A 15918-nucleotide genomic window follows, 5' to 3' on the forward strand; every position below is an offset into this window, starting at 1 on the left:
TGGGCGCCGCACCGGGCTGGGGGTCCTCCAGGTGGCGGCGGGGGGACTCCTCCATGGATGGGGCGGGGCTCTGGGATGGAGCTCCTGGAGGGTGGCGGGGTCCTCCGTGGTAGGGCAGGGGTGAGGCTCATGAGTGGGATGGAGTTCTTCCCGACAGGTGTGGGGCCCTTCCTGGGGCGAAACTCCAGGGATGGGGCTCCTGGAGGGTGGCGGGGTCCTCTCTGAGGGCGGGGCTGCAGGGGTGGGGATTTAGCCTGCCATTACCTTCCTCCCAAGACCACATGATTCCCTCCACCTGACCTCGTCGTGTAGAGCAGTATCTCCTGGCAGAATGAGCTGTGGAGAACCTGTGGGGGGCATCTTGTCCCCTTACCCTTCCCACTAAGGTATGAGGCCCATCCTACAACGATTCAGGTGCCTGGAGGCCTGTGGCACTCCTTCCTCAGTCTGATACCTGCCAACGCTCTCAACCAGGAACCCTATCAGGGAGAGCCTTTGCTGTGCAGAACCGCAAGAACCACCTGGGCTTGGGTGAAGGAGACAGGGCCTGACGGCAGTAGGCTGAGAAAGGGCCTGGAACACGAGGCCTGGCTCTGTCCTGGCTGCCCTGTGCTGGGCATCAGACACCCAGGCCCCGGCAAGGTGCCAATCAGCCTGGTCTGCTGTGCCTTCTACTTTGCAGCTGACAGAAACTCCTGCGCCTGGCTCTCCCTCCTCCCTGTCTTCACATTCCCACTTGCACCCCATCGCATCCACAGAAGAGGAGCAAAACCTGCTGTTCCAGTCTTGCTGTTGCCTCCTTCATGGCCTAGCACCTCTCTCCACCTCCCTCATTCACAGCCCCTTGCAAGCAGAAGGCAAGAAGGGAGCCACTGGCCTGTACTGCTGTCCAGGTCGTACTCAGCTCCATACCCTGCCTTGGAGGCTCACTTTGGGTTGGGTTGTTTGGGAGATTGGGAGTCGGGAGGTGATCCCACACTGGTGCTGCAGACAAAGGACCCAAAGACCCCAGAGGACTGGTCTCCTTCCCAGCCCCTCATAGCCAGGACGGACCCCCAGGTCCTGCTGCTGTGGCTATGGTACATCAGACCTACCCGCCACTGGCCACTGTTGTGGAGCCTCTGGTTGGCCGCTTGACTTGGCTCTGCTCACGTCTGACTCATCCATCCTGTCTGGGAATGAGCGAGACTGATGGACCTCTCAACCAATGCCCACAGGGGCTTCCTGCCAGGTGCTGCCATGCCAAGACCTCTCCTCCTCAGCCTCTGCCACTGTGAAATGTTGCCCAGCCCCCTGTCCCCGAGGCCCTACCCTCCAGGCAGGGGGAAGAGACAGTTGGGGCGGGGGGTGGGGAGGACAAGCTGCACGGCTCGCTAGGGATACGACCTTCCTCTGCCTTGAATTTTGCATTTTTGGTTTTAATTTTATTTCCAATGCTGCTATATCCACCATACATAGGAACTAGACAAACAGATGTGTTATTGTTGTTTTCTTTTTCTTTCTATGAAAGAAATTATTTTAGTCATAGCTTGTGAGTTTCAAACTATGGGGAAAGTAAAAACAAACAAAGAAAAACGAAAAGAAGAAACAACCAAACAAACCTGTGGATTGTGCTGGATTTTTGGTGGTGGGTCAGCAAGGCATGGGGCCTGGATTGGTTGTGACCCTCTGGAAGGGGCCACGATGGGAGGTGGGGTGGGCATGCTTAGCTCAGAGACTCCTGGGGCCTCTGCAATAGCCTCCAGAGCCAGAATTCCAGGGGAAGGAAGAAGGATGGCCACTCCAAAGAAAGGAGGAAGCAGCCAGTGGTCTTGAAGTCTGGGGCGGGGTAGACTAGAGACCAGGGCAGAAGACCCCAGTGGAAGTGCAGAGAAAGGGAAAAGGGGATGTACAGTGCAGTGAGCAGGGGACCATGGCAGCCCCAGGGGGGAGACCCCATGCAAGTCAGTGGTGCAGCAGGACATCCACCAAGTCAGCTGAAAGCCACTTCCCCAGACATCCACAACATGCTTCATTCAGTTGACATTTGAGCACCAGCTACGTGGCCATGCTCCCTGGGCTTGGGGACATGGCCCCTGTGTGGGGCTCCCTTCTCAGCCCACCAGGGGCATTCTAGGAGCCCAGTCTGGTTGGGAGGACGGACATGTTCCCTCCATTTGAGGCTCACCAGCCTGAAGCCTGGAAATCAAGCAGCTGCTTCTCTCTGGGCCTGGCCTCCTTCTACCTCCTGCAAAAGCCACTTTAGAAGTCCAGCTCATGCAGCTGGAATCCAGTTGGGAGGTCATGAGGGACATCCCTCACTGGCAGAGAGCTGCTGCATGAACCCAAGAACTCCCAGGGGCTCCCTCCTGCCTCTGTCCATCCTCAGGCCAGAGGCTAGAGCTGACCCTGGACCCCTGGCCTCCCCTCCACCATAGGGCATAGCTCAGGAATGCAAGTCTTGGCAGAGGTCAGCAGTCTCTCAATGTATGGTTGGCCAAATCCTGGCATCATGCTCAGAACCTTGGGATGGGGATCTTTCCAAGGCAGACAGGGAGAGCCTCAAGGACAAACGAGGCATTCTGTTGGCAGAAGCCTCACGTTGTCCCTCCATGGCTATTGCCTACATCCATCCATCCAGGGTATCTGGGGTATGCAGAGCTGGGTGGGCCTCTGAAAACTCAGGCTGCAGGAGCCAGGGGGTGAAGGCCACACCTTCATCTCTCCAAGCCAGGAGCAGGGTTCTTGCTTCTCTCTGCGTCCTTCCATGCCCCTCTCCCCACTACTACCACCACCTCTGAACGCTGCCCTGATATCCAGCCAGACCCACAAGGAGGGAGAAAGCTGAGGAGGGACAGGCTAGGACAGGTGGGGGCCGGGGGGAGATGATGCTGGAGCTTAGGGGAGGAGGCCTAGCCCCACCCACTCAAAGGTCAGGCCCAGCATAGCCACCCTGCATGAGCCATATGCTGGAAGGGAGGGGGCTGGGAACAGACAGGAGCCTCGTAATTGGGAGGCCTGTGCCTGCTGAAAGCAGAGGGAGGGAAACCCAATTCAGCTGGCTCCGTGGCTAGACATCAGGGCCACATGGTGTCCTTGAGAGTAGGGAATGAAGGGCCACCCTCTGCCAACAGAGAGTCGTGGCTGGCTGGGCAGGGGTCCTGGACAAGGCTGTGCAGACCCATCGTGGGCAAGAATGTCCACTCCACACAGAGCCCTGCACTGGGAGAGAGTTATGGTAGGGTATGGGGAGCTGCCTGATGGATGGAGTGGGAACCCATCAAGGGAGGGAGGGAGGAGAGAAGGAAACATGGCTTCATCCCTCAAGACAGGACTCAGGGAACACCAACCCCACCACTTTACTGGCCACAGTGGTCCTTGCTGGAGGCTCCAAGCTACTGAAGACAGAGCCAGAAGAGGCCCAGTGAGGCTAAGGGACTAGAGACAGACGCAGGGCTCTGGACCCCAAAGCCCCTGCTTTCACACTCCAAATCACGCATCAGCTTCCCGGGCTGGCACACCAACGTCCCGCCCCAAGCCCATGGCCTTGCTGGCTCGGGGCTCACTGCTCCCCCCTCACCAGGCCCATTTCAGGCCAGGTCACCCACTGTTCCGGGACTGTAGCTGACCACCAGCAATTCCCAAATGGGGCCCCAAGGGGTTGGCTGGGTCCAGACAGACTGCAGGCAGACACTCTATAAAGAGGGAGACAGTGATTAAGCACACAGGACAGTGTCCGAGACTGGAGTGCAGGTGGCCAATCTCACCCACGGGTGTGAGTCACCAGCCGGGAGGATCCGCAAGCCCTCACAGCCCACCAGGCAGTAGAGCCAGGTCAGACACTCCACACAGGGGTTCAGCCCTGGAGGTGGGGGGTGACAGGTGCCCCACTCGAGCTGCCTATGGGCCACATCCACAGTGCACGGACAGTACAAATGGTGCGGCACCTCTAAGTTAGGGTACGGGCAGGAGTTGCCCTAACTGGTACCTGCTGGGAACCAGGTGCCAGGGGCTCCTCAGATGAAAGGGTAGGGGAGACAGGTTGGGCAGGGGGTGGAGGCATAGCCACAAGGTCACAAGGGTGAGATGCCAAGAGAGGAAGCAGGGACAGAGCCGGGCCTCCTAAGGGAGCAGAGCCCAGATACCCAGAAACAAAAAGGAGCTACCCTGGGAGCTGATGCAGAGGTAGGTTCTGCCTACCTGGTCTCAGCTCTCTACCAGGTGAGGCACCAGGCTCCCACTACCCATCGCCACAGCTCCAGGACAGAGAGGGGCAGAACCCCACCAGAAGAGGCCCATAGATCCACAGGACAGGCCCCAGTAAATGGGCGAGGGGAGCTAGCAAGAGCCTATGTGAATGAGGAGGCAAAACTCTCAACTCTCTGCTGGCCAGGAGCAAACCCCACCCGGGGCCTCAGTTTCCCTCTAGTGCCAGAGGAAGTGGGATGAGGGGGCTCCCCAGGGCCTCTCTGCTCCTGCCTTTTGCTGATGTGGGATCTATCCGGAGCCCCCTCTAGAGCCCAGCTGGCCCCCCTCACCTGCCAAGATCAGCATGTCCCCATGAACCCTGGCCCAGCCCCTCAGCCCTGCCCTTTACCCTCAACTCAGAGGGAGGGCAGAACACAGGGCAGCCTGCCTGGGCCTCAGAAGCACCTCTCCAGGGAGTTTACAGCCCCTCCCGCCAGCCCTGAAGAAGGAGGAAATGGGCCTGGTGGGCCTGTTCACAGGTAGTTGAGATAGGAGAGGAATAACCATATTAAAGGCCCGGAGGTAGTAGGGCCTCACCCCACCAGGGCCCCCCTTGGCCCAGCCCCCTGCAAATCTCACACCCCCAGGGCAGCAGCTTTGAAGTCCTGGAGGGTGTGTGGCCAGCCCCCTCCTCCTGGGGCCCCCACAGGCCCTCCCCTCCCCCTCCTCCCCATACTCCCACTTTCTGGGTCCTAGGACCTCAGTTTCCACACACTTCAAGAAAGCTCTGAAGCACCCTGTGCTGGGCCAGAACCTCCAGGGCTGGGACTCCCAGAGCAACAGGTGCAGGGCCAGCTCTGGATCACCAAGCCTGGTACAAAGGGCTGAGGACCCCTGGCCAGGTTCCCTGGTCCCACACAGTGATGGCCCACACTGCCTACAGCAGAGCCTGGGCTGGATGGGCTTTAAGGCCCTGCTGGCCAGGCCTTTGCCCCTGTCCTGAGGGTCTGGTCTGGGGGACATGACACGGCCCATCCTGGGGTCTGGCCTGATGGCCTGGGGTTGCCCCAATCCCTCAGCTTTCCCCTTCAGGGGCCTACCCCCACCCCAGCCCCCTGTCCCTCCCCAAGCTGCTTGGCCCTTTTGCCTGTGACTCATTTCCCTGTTAGAAACCTGTGTCCCTTCGTGAAACCCTCTGGTTGGGACACCCAAGGACAAGGCATCCTGGCAGTCAGCAGCTTCCTCTCCAGCAGCCCCTTGGCCTCCTGGCCTGAGCAGGAACAGGACACCTTACCCGTCCACACTGCCCTCCAGCCTCCAGCCTCAAGTCCAGCTTCAGTCTGGACTGAACAGACTGAAGCTGGACTTGAGGCTTGAAGTTGTCCCTGCAGGCAACCTCCCAGGGTGATGTCCAAGGCTTGGAGGAATGAGACAGCATCCCTGCAGGGGTGGGAGTGCTGCCAGCCCTTCTGTTCATAGGCACTGACAGGTAAACTGAGACCTACTGGGTGAGGTCTCTCTCCCCAGTGTGAGTTTATGAAGGCAAAACTACCCCATTTTCTCCCTCCCTCTCCCACCATAGAGTAGGGAGACGGGAAGCAGCTAACAGAGGGTACTTCCACCTGCCACACCCCTCACCCCCCCTTACTCCCTCACCTTGGCCCCAGAGATTTGGGTGATGGCCCCTTCTATATCTTCTGGGTCATCTGGGAGGGCTCCCAAGAGGAGGTGAGCATGTGGTGCTGTTTCTATGGCTCTGACATCCTCAGTCTGGGCCCCTTAGGCATCCTATACTACTGAGAAGTCCATCCCTACAGATGCCAGGACGAAGGGGGTTGCCCAGGGCACTGGGGAAGCCCTGGGGAGGGCCCCAGCCTGGGAGCCACCACTGCCTGGCCTGGCAGCTGGGACAGAAGCTAGTCAGAAGGTGCTAATTGATGTTTAGATCCAGGCTGGCTCCTCAATCACGTCTTTCTCTTTCTCTCTCCCTCTCTCTTTTTTTATTTGAGTCTCTGGAGCGCACAGTAAACAGTCATTTGGCTCTCAGGGCCCTGCAAATTGGTGTTTATGGTATAAGGACCAAGAGTCGTCCACCCAAACACGGCAGGCTGGGAGGGAGGCGCTGGGCTGGTAGGGATGGCACGCCCTCCTGCCCATGGAGGCCCAGCGCTGGGAGGGCCTTCCCTCCACTCTTAAAGGAGGAGGCGGGCCTGCTTCTAGCAACCCCTGATGCCTGCATCCCAGCCTGAGGTGAGGAGCCAGCTAGTTCACCCACCGGCAGTGGGCCAGCACTGGCCAGAATCCTGCCAGCTGGGCACTTGTGTGGTTGGAGGTGGCCAACACTTGAGGAATTGCCATTAATCCAGGAGGGCTTCTAGGAGGAGGTGAGTTTCTGTGAAAGAAAGGACCCTCCAAGGGGAGCTCCAAAGGTTCATCAGCACCCTCAGATTCCCCAGGGCTCTGTGTCCAGTCACAGCTCCTGTCCAAGCTCCTCTCAGGCTTCCATCTCCTTCAACCTTCTCCAAGTTCCTATGGCAGATGTCAGGACCCTCTACACACACACCCCCTCCCAACCCCAGAGGCCATCTGCAGAACTAAAGACAGGAATGTGGGGAGGTCTAGGCCTTAATGCAAGAGGTTGAATGGTGGAATTCCAGGACAGCAATGGGAAGGTCTTGGGAGAGAAGGGGGACTTCCCAACCTGTCTGCCCCTTGCCTAACAACCAGACTGCAGAGAGGCAGGCAGGCCTATGCAGAATCTCCAGCAGGGCTCAACAGCCCTCCCCGGCTCCTTAGCTCCCTGTGCTGCCTATAGTTTACAGGGGTTCATTTCACCTCAACTGGCTCGCCCAGCCTGTCAGCCTGCAACCTTCAGAGAGGCAAAGCCGGGAGCCCTGGGGAAGGCTGTTTGATGTTTGGATTTTGGAAGGAGCCCCATAGATCACATGTGCTTCTTCCCTGAGTGTGCTCTTAGCTCCCAGGTCTGGGCCAGAGAACAGGAACCTCAGGAACAGAGGACATGGGTCGCACATCCCCAAGCTAGCCCCCTCCTCTTCTCAAGATACTTCCATGGCTCCCCAGTGCCCATGAGTTGGAGTTGGAGTGCCTCAGCCTGCACCCATCACAAACTGGTTCCACTCTGAGCTAAAGGGGGACCTCTAATCCATGGATGGAGAAACTGACCTGGGCAAGACATGACTTGCCCGAGGGCATTCAGCACGTTAGTCAGGACAGAGTCTTAAGGAAAACTGAGACCTCATATATACCTTCTGGTCCCACCCACAGTTCACTCTCACCTTCCTTCACCCTTGCCTCCATCCCTCCAGTCTCAAGTCTCCTCTGGCCTCTGCTGCAGCCTTCTCACCACCTCACTGCCATAACCTTTGCGGTTCCTGTATCACTGTCCCCTGGGGACATGGAAGGTCAGTGCCAGCCACACCTCAGGGGCCCATGCAAGGCAGAGGAGAAGCTGTGTATGTGTTGCATGTGGGGGTTGGTGGTGGGGGGATCTGATGCCAAGCTGGCCCGTCCCCAGGGCTACAGGCCTCTGCAGGGGCCCTGACCAGCTCCTAGGGCTGAGCTATCTCCCCAGCTCTAGACCCAGCTCCCAACAGATCCACCCTCCCCAGCTCCAGCCCTTGTGCAGGCCAGTCTGAGTAAGGCAGATTATCAGAATGCCTGAGGGGAATGCCCCTTATCTGGGAGGAGATTTGGGAGTGGTTGGGACACCTGCAATGGGCCACCCTTACAACAAGTGGCGTCAGTATCAGCTGTCTCTGCAGCGATACCAGGGGGTCCCTGTGTGCATGCCCACCATGGAGCCTCACCCCAGCTCCCATATCAGGGTCCCCAGGAGGTGGCTGTGAGGAAAGGTGTCCCAGGTCTCTGGTCACATTGCAAACAGGGAAACTGAGGCTGGGAAAGAGGCAGGCCTTGTCCCAGCCTCTCAGAGTCAACGGCACATTGAGGACAGGCAGGATCCATACACTGGGTCACCCCTGCGCTGGAAGCCCACCAGGAAGGGGCTGCATCCAGCGCAGGCAGCTCCAGCTGGGCAAGTGTCCAGGAAGGACAGGTGCTGCTTGGGACAGGATCAGGGTCAGTCTGAGGTCAGAAGTCAGCCTGGCAGCTCAGAGCTGGGTCTGGGTCTGCTCCTTGCCTGTCTCCAGAAGGCTGGTTTTCATGGATGTCCCCCATGGTATGGGGTATGGGTGGCCTCACCCAGGCTCCTGGACACCCCTGCGGGTGCAGCAACAGCTCCCTGGTCCCCAGCCCATGCCTAAGCGCCTCAGCTCCAAGTCTCCCACCCACTGGACCACTGGGGAGCTGCCCTGGCACTTCCCAGTGACCCACAGCCCTGCCAGTGCTTGTTTGGCAACTACTCCTGGGGGTTGTGGAGGTTGGAGAGTTCTAGCCTCTCAGATGGGGAGGATGGACACCCCAGCCCACAGCTGGTGTGAGAAAGCTGGTAGAGCTCCAACCCAGCACCCACCCACTCAGACTAGGAGGACAGTGTGGACTCCTCCCCCAGACAGCTCAGCTCAGCTTGCCCCAGAGTAGCCGAGGATAACAGGTATGCTGGGGACTCAGGTGGGGGTAGTGCAGCTGGGGACACTGCAGGTGAGAAGGACACTGCAAGTGAGGAGGATGCAGGTGGGAAGGAGAGAGTACAGGTAGGGAGGATACAAATGGGGACCCTGCTGGTGTGGATGCTGCAGGTGGGGACAATACAAGGGAGCATACTACAGGTGGGGTTGCACACAGCACAGGTGGGATACCTCAGGCTAGGACACACTCACAGGTGGTTCAGACCCGCTCTCTGCCTCTCCCTGTCACACGGCCTGCCCTATGATGGACAAAAAGAGAGGAGTTTTGTTCTTGACCCCGGGTTTAGCCCCTCCCCTGGGCTGACCCTCGACTGTGAGCCAGTCGGGGCTGACCCACAGGGTCCAGCTCCTGCAACCCAGCCCAAGGCTGACATGACAAGTGGGACAGGCCACCATCCACTCTGATATGCTTCCTCAGCCAGCAGGTTCAGGAACAGGTGCGACCACTTCCTATCTCCCCTATCACAGGGCTTGGGGTCCCTGAGCAGGCCCTTGGGTTGAGGGACATGAGGACACACCTGGGCCCTGGAATAGGACCAGAGGCCTCTCCAGGGTTCCCCCTGCAGCTCTCCAGCTGCAGCTCGAACCCAGCCTGGCCTGACACGCTGGCAGGCAGCAGCACCAGCCCAGCTGATACCCCAGCATGGCCAGCAGTCTCCAGCTCTGGGTCTGTCCCAGGGTCAGGTGTTCTTTTTATATTTTCCTTGTTCAGTTATGAGGAATAATTTCTCTCCAGGCCCAGAAGCAATGCTGGGCCTCCTCACACCACCTGGCCCACCTGCTCAGGCTCCCCCAGCCCTCAGCCTAGCTCTGCTGGGCCTCTGGGCCTGGACTCTGCCTGTTGCCTGATGTTCAGGCACTGGGCAGCGGTGAGACACTCAGGCCTTCTTTATTCCCGTCTATGGCAGAACAAGGCCTGCTTTTGTCAGGGACTCGCCTTCCTTGGCCTATCCATGTCTTCCTCTCTAGAGCCAGGCCTTTGAAGGATCAGATCCCAGATCCTGATGTCCCTGACTTCTCATCTGGCAGGCCTCTGCCTGCCTACTGGCCTCCCTCACAGGGCACCCACCCCCTTGAGCACACCTGGGGAGCCAGATGCCTTCCAGGGCCACCCTGGCCTGTCCTTCACAGACAGTTCTAACAAGGGGTGGTAGGAGGTAGCAGCCTGTGCAGGAAAAGGCTTGAGACACCCTCCCAAGAAGGGGACTCTCCAGGGCAGGTGCCCAGCTGGGCTTGCAGGTAGAGATGGGGTGCTGAAAAGGGCAGGGCCGGCCCACCATGACCTGGGAGCCAGAAGCAGCACCCAGCCCCCCAGGCTGGAATCAGGACCTGGCACAAACAGGCTGGTGTCCCCAGAGCCAGGCTGCCCTCACTTGGTGGGGACAGCAAGCCACTTCAGAGCCTCAGGATCCCTGAGGGATTTTCACTCTCTTGGAGAGACCAGAGTGGGGATCATGGAGTTGCACCCCAATGTGGGATGGCAGGTGTGAGGCCAGCCCTCTGGGGTATGAGGCAGGTTGCACGCGGGCAGACCCTGGCAGCAGATGCTGGGACACCGTGAGGCCTTTGGCTGGGCTTTTTAATTAACCTTGGCCACTCTGAAGGGCCCCAATTAAATGGAGAATGTGATGGCAGAGTGGGGTCAGGCAGAGAGATGAGTTTTAATTAAAGCACGGAAGGTTCCCAGCCAGGGTAGCAGTTGCCTAGGCAGGAGCGCCCCCGCCTGACCGTCTTTGCTCCAATCTTGCTCCAAAGGATGATGGCACACCTCAGATGGCAAGAGTGAGCACTGCCTGCCCTTGGCCTGGCAGGACACAGCATGGTGCCTGCAGAGCCTGTGACCTCTTATCCAGTCTGTGTGGCCCGAGATCAGGCAGCTCCTCTCTGAGCCACTGTCCCCTGCTGGCTGCCCCCCTCTGCTCTCCTTCCCATCTTTGAGCATCTATGGTGTGTCCACTGCAAAGGCCCTGCTGGGTGGTGGAGGATAGACAAAAACAATGAAACAAATGTATTAAATACTTTCATGTGTAATGGAGGAGAGTGGAGTGAAGGGCTGAGAGAAGCAGGGAGGGCTGCTTCAAATGGATAGGGGGTACAGAGGAGCACCTCCTTCCTCGGAAGGAGGAAGGAAGGAGCGAGCTCACCTGGATGGGAGCAGTCAGTGCGAAGGCCCCGGGACAGGACCCTGGGCACAGCTGAGCTGCCTGATACCTGCAAATTAGAACGAGAGGGGGCCAGACGGCAGAAGGCCGTGGGCATGGGGGGCTTTCAGCTTCACTCAGGGGGACAGGGACCACATGCAGCTTCTGAGCAGGGCCACTTGCTAGGTGCCAGGAACCAGGGTGCCTGAGCCCTCCATAACCCAGACCCCAATCTGCTTGTCGTCCAGGCTCCCTAGCCTTGCTCAGTGGGATGGCAAGCAAGATGCTCGTGAGTCCTTGAGAGATTCTGTGAATCCTGACTCCTTCTTCTGAGGATAATCCACACCTGGGCCTGGGCCTGGAGCTGGCTGGGGGAGGCGGTGGCAGGCAGGCACATGAGCCCGCCCCCACAGCTGCCCATCTTTCTTCAGGGCAGTTTTGCAATAACTGCAGCTACAGAGACATTCTCCACACCTGGCTTCCTCCAGACACGGGGCTTTGGGAGTGATGAGTGAAGGAAGCAGGGTGAGGGAGTGTCTTTCAGTATCAGCACGGACTGCCTCCAGTCCTTCCCCTAGTTCTGCTGAGGGCTGCAGGACAGGGGGCACCTGGGAAGGGACTGGTCTGACCCCAAGACCCAGAACCACTTCAAGGTGTGGCGGTCACAGCAGAGGACACATGCCCAGTGGGGGACACATACCCAGCTGGGCAGGCTAGGTGGCCACTTGCTAGAAGTCGGCCACCCTCAGGCTGATGTGTGCAGATACCACCCGGACAGGCAGGTGAAAGGAAAGAGGGGTGTCTAGGGGCCCCCATCCTTTCAGCCCCAGGAACCAGCCCACATGAGGCCCTGGGGAGGCCATGACAAACTTCCACAAACGTGGTGGCTAAAAACAGAAACTTATTCTCTCCAAGGTTTGGAGGCCAGAGCTCTGAGATCAATGTGTAGGTAGAGTGTGCATCCTCTAGAGACTCTAGGGGCAGATCCTTCCTGCTTCTTCCAGCTCCTGATGCCCCAGGCGTCTCTTGGCTTATGGCGGCATCACCCTAATCTCTGCCTCTGTTGTCACGTGGCCATCTCCCCTTGTCTGTGTCTCAAATCTCCTTATAAAGACATTTGTCATTGGATTCAGGGCCCGCCCTAATCCAGGGTCATCTCATCTCAAGATTCTCAACTAATTACAACTGCAAAGATACCATTTCCAGACAAGATCCCGTTCGGAGATTCTGGATGGGTGTGATGTTGGGGGTCGCAATTCTAACCCCCTGCAAAGCCTGTGGTGTAAACCCAGGCACTGCCGCTGTCTGGCTGCACCTCACGCAAGACTTCATGCCAGTACATGTCACCAAGATGCCGCTAGGTCCTAACCCCCAAGAAGGTGGCATATATAAGGACTGTCATTTTAAGCCACTAAGGTTTGTGGAACTTGTGGAACTAGTCACCAGACCGCAGAATGGGCGGGGACCAACTTCTCCCTTTCCTAGGGTTTTTGGAACCCTGAATTCATTAGATGCCTCCCAGGCCAGGTGGAGTCCCTCCCTCCTGCTGTCCTCTGTCCGGGGATTGAAAGGGGAGAAGGGCCCCCAGAGAGAGGCACAGACACCAGCCCCCTCAAACCTAGGGGTGAGTCCCAAGAGAACAGGTGGAGACTAGTGTTGCATGCCCCCCCACAATCTGTGTCTCCCCACCCCCAGACCCATGAGGGCCCCACTCTTCCTCCCTCCCCTGCCCACCACCTTGCTGGGTGCTGTGGCTCCACACCCTGGTCAGCCTGGTCCTGGTGGCCTCCTCCTGCTGGCTCCCTGGCCTCCAGCCCCTCCCTGGCCACACAGTAGGAACCACCAGGGAAAGCCCCTGAGTCACTGGGGCTCTTCCTGCCCCTCAAATTCCAGTGCAGACATCTCTGCTGGCCCCCTGCGCTGCAGCCTGTCTTACATATCCCCAAGTGGGGCCTCTCTCCCACCCCTACTGACCTCCTCCAGAGGTTAGAGCAGAGAGGCTATGTAGGCACCAGGGACCCCCTAGCAGGCTGGTGAAGCCCATGGGCTCCTTCTCAGAACAAGGTTTTATTACTGCCTAAAATAAATGATGCACCATCACAAAAGAAACAGATCCAGTTATCAAAAGCTTTAAGACTTTTGTGGCATGTGACTTCAGGGGCAACAGGTTTCCATTACCTTGACAAGGGTGATGGCTTCCAAGACGTACTAAGTGTGGTTAGGACTTTCCAGACCACACACCACCAGTGTGTCCTTCTAACTGCGTTCACCTCCATAAAGCCAGAAGATATGGAAGTGAAGCGTTGTGCAGAAGGGGGCACGGCATGCAGCATTGTCACCAGCACCAGAGATGAAAAGGCTGGCTGCAGGCTGACAACCTCTGTAATTTCAGTTGAGCAGGGAACAGAAACAAGATTTCATGGTTCCAGCAACAGCTATGACACATGAAAATGTCTTGAGGTTTCTGTTGCTGATGTCATAGGTCCAGCACATACTGCTGTTTGGGAATGTCACCTATATTCAAAATGGGAGGAAAAGCTAAATGTTAGTCAGAGGGTCCTAAAAACAAAGATGTGCTTTTTGGCACCCCTGTGCGAGGCTCACTGAGCGGGGCTCCCTGTACGCGCCTTACCTGCTGTCTGCCCAGGCATGGAGTGAGGCCGAGAACCAGGTGAGAAACATCCTTGCCCAGTGGAGCTGGCCTTCCAGGGAGGACCATGGTGCCCAGGAGAGCTGAGGTGAGCGTGCAGGAACCGCCCATTCCCAGACAGTGCCCCAGGCAAAGGGAGAAAGGCCCTGGGTGGGGAATGGTCCCGGCCTGTCCCTGTGAGCTGGGCCAGAGTGAGGGGGCCATAGTGAGGATGCAGGGAGGGAGGGGCCCGCATGAGATGGGGAAACTGAGGCAGGAGCAGGTATGCTCAAAGGGTCCGAAGGTGAGAGAGACCCCAGAGCCAGCCCTCTCACATGTGTGGAACTGGGCTATGGGGGTCCTCACACTGCCCCTTGACCGCTGTGTGGCTCTGGGTGAGCCCACCCCTGTGCCAACCACAGGCTTCCCACATGACCTGGCAACCCCCAGACTCCAGCCCAGGCCCAGGACAAGGGGCGGAGCTGCCCAGGGGTGGGGCAGGAAAATGGACATGGAGGGTGTGTAAGTCCCCTCCTGGGACCCACACCATCAGAATAGCTGTAATAATCCCTGCACCTGCACCAGGAGGGACATGTAGGAGGGTGGGCTTGGAGAGTGCGCCTAGAGAAGAAGGGATCTGAGCTGAGCAGAGGGAAGGGTGCGGCCCTCTCCACACCCCACCTCTATCTGGACAGAAGCCTATCTCAGGGTCTCCTCTGGGCTCAGGAAATCTATAGAGGCCAGCCCAACAGAGCCAGGAGCAGATAGGGGAGTGCAAATAGGCAGAGGACCCCCATCCCCACCCCACCCCCACCCAAGGAACTCTTTAAGAGGATAAAGTTCTGCAGTTACGTCCTGGACGTTGAGTGCCTTCACAAGTAGTAAGCTCCCCATCACCGGAGGAGTCCAAGATAATGTTGCAGCCTGCAGATGTACTGAAGCTCCAATGTCTCCAGAGGCAGGGTAGGGCCAGAGGAATAATGAAGGTGCTGGCAACAGGCTTTCTGGAGTCCCAGTTCCAGGGGCTCAATCCTAGCTGTGTGACCTTGGGTGGGCTTGCAACCTCTCTGACTGCCAATAACCTGGCACAAACGCTGTCCACCTCACAGGTGCCACACACAGAAGCTGCATGAGGTATCTGCCAGGCCTGGGGTCTTGGCATTTCCTATTCCCTCTCTCTCCTGCCTCTGTCCCTTTGCTCTTGCTGGTACTTCTGTCCCTCTAGCCACCTTCCCCAGGGGTCCTTCTTATTCAGCATCCTTGTGTCTGACCTTGTATTTGGACTCAGGGACCCCCAGAGGGGAGGAACTTGACACCAGACCCCAGGCAGGCCCCTGGCGTGGGTCAAGCTGAAGGTGAGGATCTGGGCTGGGGACTCTGAGCCTGACAATGGAGGTGGCCATGGATGTTGGCGAGCCCTCTAGCCAGCTCACCTCGCCCCCTCCTGGCCAAAGCTGGGTAGGCACCCTGTTCTGTCCATCCCGTGTTTCCATCGCTTGGACTCCAGGGAAGAGGGCAGGGAGGTCCTGGTGGGCACTGGGGCCTCACTCTCCCTAGGCAACTGCCTGACACCTCCTGGCTCTCTAACAGGTCTCCTGCCAAGGGCAGGGATCCTTCCCCTGAGGTGCCCACCATGGGCCTCCCATACCTGTCTGGCTTGAAGATGCCTCCTTTTCCCAAGGGAGGGGGGGCACCAAACCAGGAGAACAGAATCAGGAGGAAGGTAAATTCAGTAACCTGGGGATTACACAGGAATCCATCTTATTTTTTAAACTGTGCGTGTATCTTTCACATGCTCCTTCCTGTCTCTCTCTCTCTCTCTCTCTCTCTCTCTCTCTCTCTATATATATATATATATATATTTTAAAGGAAGCTCTGAGGACACAATAATCATTTGCAGACAGTCAGCTGTGGGTCAGTTCTCTGGGGGTAGAGAGCCAGCACCACCAGAAGGTTCTGTGCCCCTCTCTGGAGATATAAACCCCTGAAGGCACTTTGAGTGAGCATTATGATGTGTTTACAGCATTGCGGGGGGGAGCAGCAGCTGAGGTGCAGAGCACAGGCTGGGTCTTCCATAGATAGTGAGGTCTGAGGGAGGCTGGGTTTCGAGACAGGGGACTGGTAGGGTCTGGCTAACAGGGCCTAGGGCCCTCAGCCTCTCAGGAGAAGAGGTCATCAGTGTTTGGGGCAGGAGGGCTGCCCTGGGTGTGTGTGTGTGTGGCTGGGCAGCCCTGGGGAGGGCTGGTGAGGTCCTAGCCACCCCAGCCCAGTAAGGAGGCCCTGCCCAAGAGGAGTGGGTGGGTGAGGGGGGGCAGAGAAATGACAGGAGCCTGCCGGCATACTGCACAACACCTCAAGGCTTTTCTCTGCTGGG

Source organism: Globicephala melas, chromosome 3 (assembly GCF_963455315.2).
Source record: "Globicephala melas chromosome 3, mGloMel1.2, whole genome shotgun sequence".
NCBI lineage: Eukaryota > Metazoa > Chordata > Mammalia > Artiodactyla > Delphinidae > Globicephala > Globicephala melas.